General features: G+C 33.2%; 1 pseudogene; it reads left to right on the forward strand.

Moving 5' to 3' along the window:
- Window positions 1–5,685, forward strand: part of LOC149537241 (protein LATERAL BRANCHING OXIDOREDUCTASE 1-like) — a 30,939-nt pseudogene extending 25,254 nt beyond the window's left edge.
- The last annotated feature ends 1,502 nt before the right edge of the window (window positions 5,686–7,187 follow it).

Consider the following 7,187-nt stretch of genomic DNA (forward strand, 5'->3'; position numbering starts at 1 on the left):
ATAGATCAAGCATGATCAAACTACTACCATATTTTTTGGTCTAGGAACTACCTCCCACACATCATTCTACATTATTGAGGAATACTCCTCAACCATAGTTTCCCACCATACCTGATGCTCTATAGCCTCCTGATAGCTAGAAGATTCACTATCTGCCAACTGACTAACTAATACCACATAGTCATTGAACTTGGCTGGTTCTCTCCATTGTCTAGTACTCTTCCTAGGAGCTCCCACAAACTCCTGAGTATCCCTTAGTGTCTCTTTAACCTTGTGGTTTCTATTACCAATTGTAGAGGATGAAATATCAACCTCTAAGTCTTCTAGATGCATTTCCTCTTGCACCTATTGTTCCATGCTTTGTGAATATTCACTACTTGAGTCTACACTTGCACTAGTAACTATACTTGTGCTTTGTTGTCCTTGACTAGGCCTTGGAGCTTCTACTAGCTACTCACTCTGATCGTCTACTAGAAAATCTCTAGACCTTCTAAATGCCTTGTCCTCCATGAACTTTACATCATTTTTGACAATAATTCTTCTAGTCCCAGGGATAAAAATCCTATATACCTTTGAGGTTTCATTGTACCCAACAAAGTACCCCCTCTCTGTATTTTGATCTAACTTTGTACATATATCACCAAGAATATGACAATATGCCAAACTTTCAAATATTTTAAAATGGTTAACATCAGGCTTCTTACTTGTGAAAGCCACCTCTAGTGTCATCCTCCCTAGTGCCTTGTGTGAAACCCTATTCTAAATGTAGACTATTGTACTACATGGTTCTGCCCATAAGTAGTGGGGCATATCCTAGTCATGTAGCATAGCTCTTGCCACCTTTGATATAGAATAGTTCTTCCTCTTAGAAACTCCCTTCTAATATGGATTGTAAGGAACCGTCCACTCTCTCTTAATTCCTTACCTAGTACAGAACTCTTATAAGTTATTTCCTTTGTACTTGCCTCCATTGTCCGACCAAAGAACCTTTATCCTCTTTCCTGTCTAGTTCTCTACTAGAGCCTTGAGCTCTTTGAACCAACTAAAAACCTCGTCCTTGGTCTTTAAGAAGTATATCCAGGTCTTCCTAGAGAAATCATTGATAAAAGTAACATAGTACTCATATCCTCTGATAGATTTTGTCAACATTGGTACACATACATCTAGATGTACTAGCTCAAGAACACCTTCAGATCTAGTGTTACTCCTTAGAAAAGATGCTTTTGCAAACTTCCCCAGCACACATCCCTTACATACATCATCATGCTCTGTGCTCACCTCTAGAACTCATGTCACCATCTCACGAAGTAATTTTAGTGCTCCATGATGAATATGGTCCATCCTCCTATGCCATAGCTCTCCAATATCTCTAGGATTACAACTAATCATGAGTACCTTAGGAGTATCCTAAATCCAATAGTTATGGGTGATTTCCAATTCTTGTTCTTAATCAACACATGTGTCCCTCTAAAGAGTACATTATACCCCCTATCCTAAAGAACATATACAAAAATCAGATTCATACCTAATCTTGGCACATGCAATACATAATGAATTGGAATTATCTTTCCATTCTCCCTTTGAAACCGAATAATCCCTTTCCCAATTGGGTTGCATTTGTAAAAGTTTCCCATAGAAATCTGGATATTAGTGTCTAAATCCAAAATAATTGGAGAAGTACTCTCTAACTCCTATCATATGAAATGATGCCCTACTATCTATATACTAGAATTTTGTGAGGTTGAGATCACCATACAAGCTATAAGTGCAAATTCATCTTCCATTCTACTAGAGAGTTCTTTTGCACTTGCTGAAGCTACCACTTGCTTGTTTGCCTTTTTCTTTTTTGGGAAATCACTGACATAGTGACCATACTGATGACATCCAAAGCACTTGACCTTAGAAAGGCCTTTCTTCTTCTCTTCACTTTATGAATTTGATCCTTGGCTAGACCCCTTCTTTACTTTTCCTTTCCTTGCTACGACAATGCTTTCCTATTCCACCTCACTTTCCTGACTCTTATTGGCCCCATTGACAAGACTTAGTCTAAACTCCTCCCCAATGAAATAAATTCATATTTTATCCCAACTTGGTAAGGTATCTCATCCATTTAAAACTTGAACAAAGACACTCCACTATTTAGAAAACCCATTTAGGGCTATTCTCACTAGCTCGTTATCATTGGGACTATCTCCAAAAACTTCTAACTTGTCCTTGACAAGTCTAAGCCTAATGAGGTAACTTGTAAGATCTTCTCACTATTTCATTCAAGTATTCTTTAGCTTCTCTCTGAGAATCATCTTCCTATTGGTGGCAACATTCTAGTACAAATTCAAAATGGCATCCCTCATCTTCTTTGTTGTGTCTAGCTCTAAGATATGTGGAACAATATGATCCTTGACACCATCAAGGATAATCCTCCTTGCCTTGGCATCATCCTTCTTATATGTTGTAATTTGTGTTGCATCCATTGGTATAGGTACAACATTGGTAACATAATCCTTGATACTATTCTCCTCCAACAATAAAGAAATATTGTCCTTCAAGGCACCAAAATTTGAGGCACCATCCAATCTATCTTGATCTCTCAAACTAGCTGAAGCCATTTCAAGGGATTAAAGCAATAATAATTTTGAAGAGAGCAATCTAGGTTATATAAACCCTTAATTTCTTTCCTAGGGCAAAACTCTTCTACCCTCAACAATGCTCTGATACCATGTGAAAATTAACACTATTGTAGTCACTAATTATTAATCTCCTATAGTAAATGATTATTGAACTGACGAAAATAAATTTTCAACTAATATAAAAATTAATACAACTACAACTTCAGCAATAAAATATGTAAAGAAATTTAGAACACAAAGAACACAATATTTTTAGATAAATTTTCCTTGGAAAAACCCTAAGGGAAATTTAGTTTTGCAAATGGAAAATATATTAAATTTAGAAAATCAAGAGATACAAAATTCCTTCCCTCTCATTAGAATAATTCAAACAACCTCCTAATTTCTCCTATTGGTATTCTCCACTACTATCACTACGCCCTTGCTAACACATCAAGACTATTTTCTATCATTGCAAACTCATTTGCCAACATTGTAAATGCTTCTACAACTTCTTGTTGTTCTCTATTCTATTCTATTCTCCAAATGCCTCCCTTGACCCCCCTTTATAATACTTAACCAAGAGGTTTCTAGTTGCTTCTTGATCAAGACAACTCAACCAAGAAGTTTCTAGTTGCTTCTTGATCAAAAAGACCTAAGCAATAGGTTACTAGTGGCTTCTAGAAGAAATCAATTAATTAACAAATATTTTTCATAACTCTAACAATTATTTTCTAATTAATCACATATGGATGAAAAACTATCCAAGCTACTCAAAACTAATAGAAATTGAGGTGGAGCTACTAGAGATGGCAAAGAAGGTGTGGAGGGAGTTCTTCAAGTTTGTAGTTGAAGAAAAAGAGAAGTATGAAATGATTCCTCACAAAATCCATAGATATGGCCTTGCTTTCATTTTCTTAGAGGACTAGAATTTGGATTGGTGTGACATGATGGCCTTGGGAATTAGGTCCAATGCTCTTCACAACAAAAAGTTTGGCCAAAAAAACCCATAGAGTTTTGGTATTAATCTATGCACATTTTGTCTAACTAAATTTTTTCTAAGGAACAAAAAAATGGGCATAGCCATTGAAGTATTTTTCATTTAATGTGGATAGTTTGTCTCTAATTTTTTTCTTGTATTCTATCCTAAAAATTGTAATTTGAACTAAATTCTTAGATTCAATGAAGTTTGCCAGATTTCTACAGATGAATGTAAGTACTTTTAAGATTAAGTTGTGAGAATTTTTATATCAATATTATGGATTATACTCTTTGAATCAAATGTCATCAAGATGAGATAGAACAACTGAGGGAGAATTTTTTCTCCTTCAGCTTTTATATCCTAATGATAATGTGATTGAAACAATTTTCTCCTCCTTCCATTGTTCTAATTCATCCTGATAACATATGATTCATAGAGTGTAATCCAAAATATTGATACAAAACTTTCACAACTTAATCTTAAGAAGAATTATAGAGTGTAATCTAAAATTTTGATAGGAAACTTAATCTTGAAACAATTACAATGCCAAAACTCTTGGACTCAGTTTGCTAAAGGTGAATTAAATGATAATCATGACATGAGATATTGATAGTGCATAGTTTGTTGCACGAATTTTGTAGTGATACAATGGAAGCTTATTTAATGGAAGTGGCAAAACTTTGTAGAAAATTATTGAGTGACATGGCTGAGAACCTATGCTTAAGGTCCACTATATTTGAGGAGATGTTTGGAGAGAACTTTGAGGGAATGAGGATAAACTTTTACCCTCCCTGCCCAAGGCTTGATCTATTTGTAGGTTTAAGTGCACACTTTGATGGAAGTGTTCTTACTACCTTTTTGCAAGATGAAAACTATGTAGGTTTGTAGGTTCTTCACCAAAACTAGTGGATTTATGTTGAGCCAATCCTGAGTGCTCTACTTATCATCATAGGGGACACTATGGAGGTATGTTGATTTGAAGTAATTTTTTACTTTGATTGTCTAAATGTTTTTTTAAGTGTCAATTTTTTAGATTACATTGTATGATCTATTTTCTTACTTCTCCTTAAACTTTATGTTGGAATGTGAAGAAATCCATCTAGTTATCTAATTGTGGTTGAGTCATCAAAATGAGTTGGGTCATCCACATTCTATGATCTTTCATCTTACTTCTTGTTAAACTCTTTATTGGAATGTGAAGTCATCCATCTAGTCATCTAATTGTGGTTGAGTCATCAAAATGGGTTGGGTTGTCCACATTCTATGATCTCTTATCTTACTTCTCATTAAACTCTTTGTTGGAATGTGAATTTCATCCATCCAGTCATCTAATTATGGTTGAGTTATCAAAATAAGTTGGGTCATCCAAATGCTAATGTAGTGTGCTTGTAGGCACAATTTTATTTTGAGACTTACCATAATTAGTAGCTTTATATGTGTTGACTTACCATAATGGTAAGTCTTGTAGGCAGCTTGCCTACAATAGTAATTTCAACAAGTGTATAACATGTAGTTGTAAGAATCATACTTACTAAATTTAGAAAATTACTAAATTTTAGTAAGTGATTTTTATTTTCAAATTCTTCAATTAGATTGTTATCTATAACTAGAAGTCATGATTGTTTATAGTTATACATTTTGAACACTTCTTGACAATGAAAGTTTGTGAGTAATAGAAGTTAAGAGATTGACCATTTTTACTGGTATATTTTTGTCAAATTTTTCTTTGTGTCATGTGAATTTTCTCAATTCTACAGTTTTATACACTAGATTTTTTTTATTACACTTTCTTAGGTCAAATCCAAAAATTCATATGAATTTTGAAAATATAATAATAGTTTTAATTTTTTGTAGGTTTTGACAAATGGAGAGTATAAGAGTATTGAGCACAGGGTAGTAACAAACAAAGACATGGAAATATTATTAATTGTTATATTTCATTCTCCGAATTATGGAGTAGAATTGGGTCCATTTGCTGAACTGATAGATGAAGATCATCCAAGGAAGTACATGAACTATAAACATGTGAAATACAGTAACCACTATATAGCTAAGAACCTAAATGGGAAGAGATCCCTAGGTTTTGTAAGGATTTGATCAATAAAAGCCAAGGCTAATTGATGATAATAAAATAAGACCCATTGCAATTAGACCTTATTTATATCTTATAATGTCTTGTAAATCAACTTTTTTGTTATGGGAATAGTTAGAAGCTTTGTCCCCTGTTCACTTCTTGTTATTTAGCCTCTCACTATCTTTTTATAGATGTAATTTGCTACATTTTAATATATATGATCTACATCAAAAATTTTAAAAAAAAATTATAATGGGTATGATGAGATGAAATACAAATATATATATAGTAAAATGGCATTAAATTATTGTGTGTTCATCATTTAGAGCTATTTGGGGCTTTTGTCTTATCTTCCAGAAATAATTCTTGTAGAGGAGATTGGTTCATTGATGCAAAGTGTAAATTTCTAAAGTTATAATGAAAAATATATAAATTATTTTAACACACAATCATTCACTGATTCAAATTGATTAGATGAACTACATCATAATACATAGAGGTGTCCCTTAAGCCCATAAAATAAATAGTAAAGGAGAATATATATAGAGAACACAATCCATAAGATAGATAGTAAACATAGATATGATTTTTCATGCATATCTTTGGAAGCGACTAAACCTTATAAAATATGGATCTTGTAGAATCAATGATAGCATGCTAAAAAATTTAGAATTTTTTTTAGAATTTAATGAACTTAAGCTTGTCATCATTATCCAACATATTCCCTCCTGATGCTAAGAGCACTGGCAAGCATAAACTTTGCAACTTGTTCTACCAATATAGTTAGTGTAGAACTCAAATGCCTACTTACTTATTTTTCTCCTTCCTGATATGAACAATATATTTCCCCTTTTTTCTCTATTATTGGGAAGACACATGGTCTTTCAAATTACTCTTGCATATATGAATTTTATGTTGTCATTGATGTCAAACTTGTTGTATTTAGTCCCAAAAGATGGGTACAATTTCCTCATGTGCTCCAGAGTAGTACAATGTCATCATTACACTTATATAATATTTTAAATATATAGAGGTTGGTGGCAAAGAGTGCACACAGGATATCTAGAAGTCCTAGTTGATGCAATCATGATAGGAGTGGTCCAAACCATGTAGCACAAGTCAACTGAAATGTTCCTTTCTCTGATTTTGTATGATATTTCCAACCTCTAATCAGATTTTTAAGATGAAACAACTAATATCACAAAGATCCTCCAAATTTCTGAAGAAATCCCAAATTGGGTATGCCAGAAATAGTGCCAAAAGCTTCACAACTTCACCTATTATTAATAAATCTGAAAGTGGACATTTTTACAGAAATTTCAGTAGCATAAAAGCCTAAAAAATGAAATTTCCAGATCCATATAGCCTTTACACAACAGTTCACAAATGTAGGACAAAAACTATGCTCATCGGGCTCCCGAAATTAACACAAAAATGCCCGGAAACACCACAAAAACACTAATAATCTATCTCAGAAGTTTAATAATGTATCAATATATATATATATATTTAGCTCTATTTTAAC

Source organism: Cupressus sempervirens, chromosome 10, assembly GCF_028749045.1.
Source record: "Cupressus sempervirens isolate cs-2001-9-10 chromosome 10, ASM2874904v1, whole genome shotgun sequence".
Taxonomy (NCBI): Eukaryota; Viridiplantae; Streptophyta; class Pinopsida; order Cupressales; family Cupressaceae; genus Cupressus; species Cupressus sempervirens.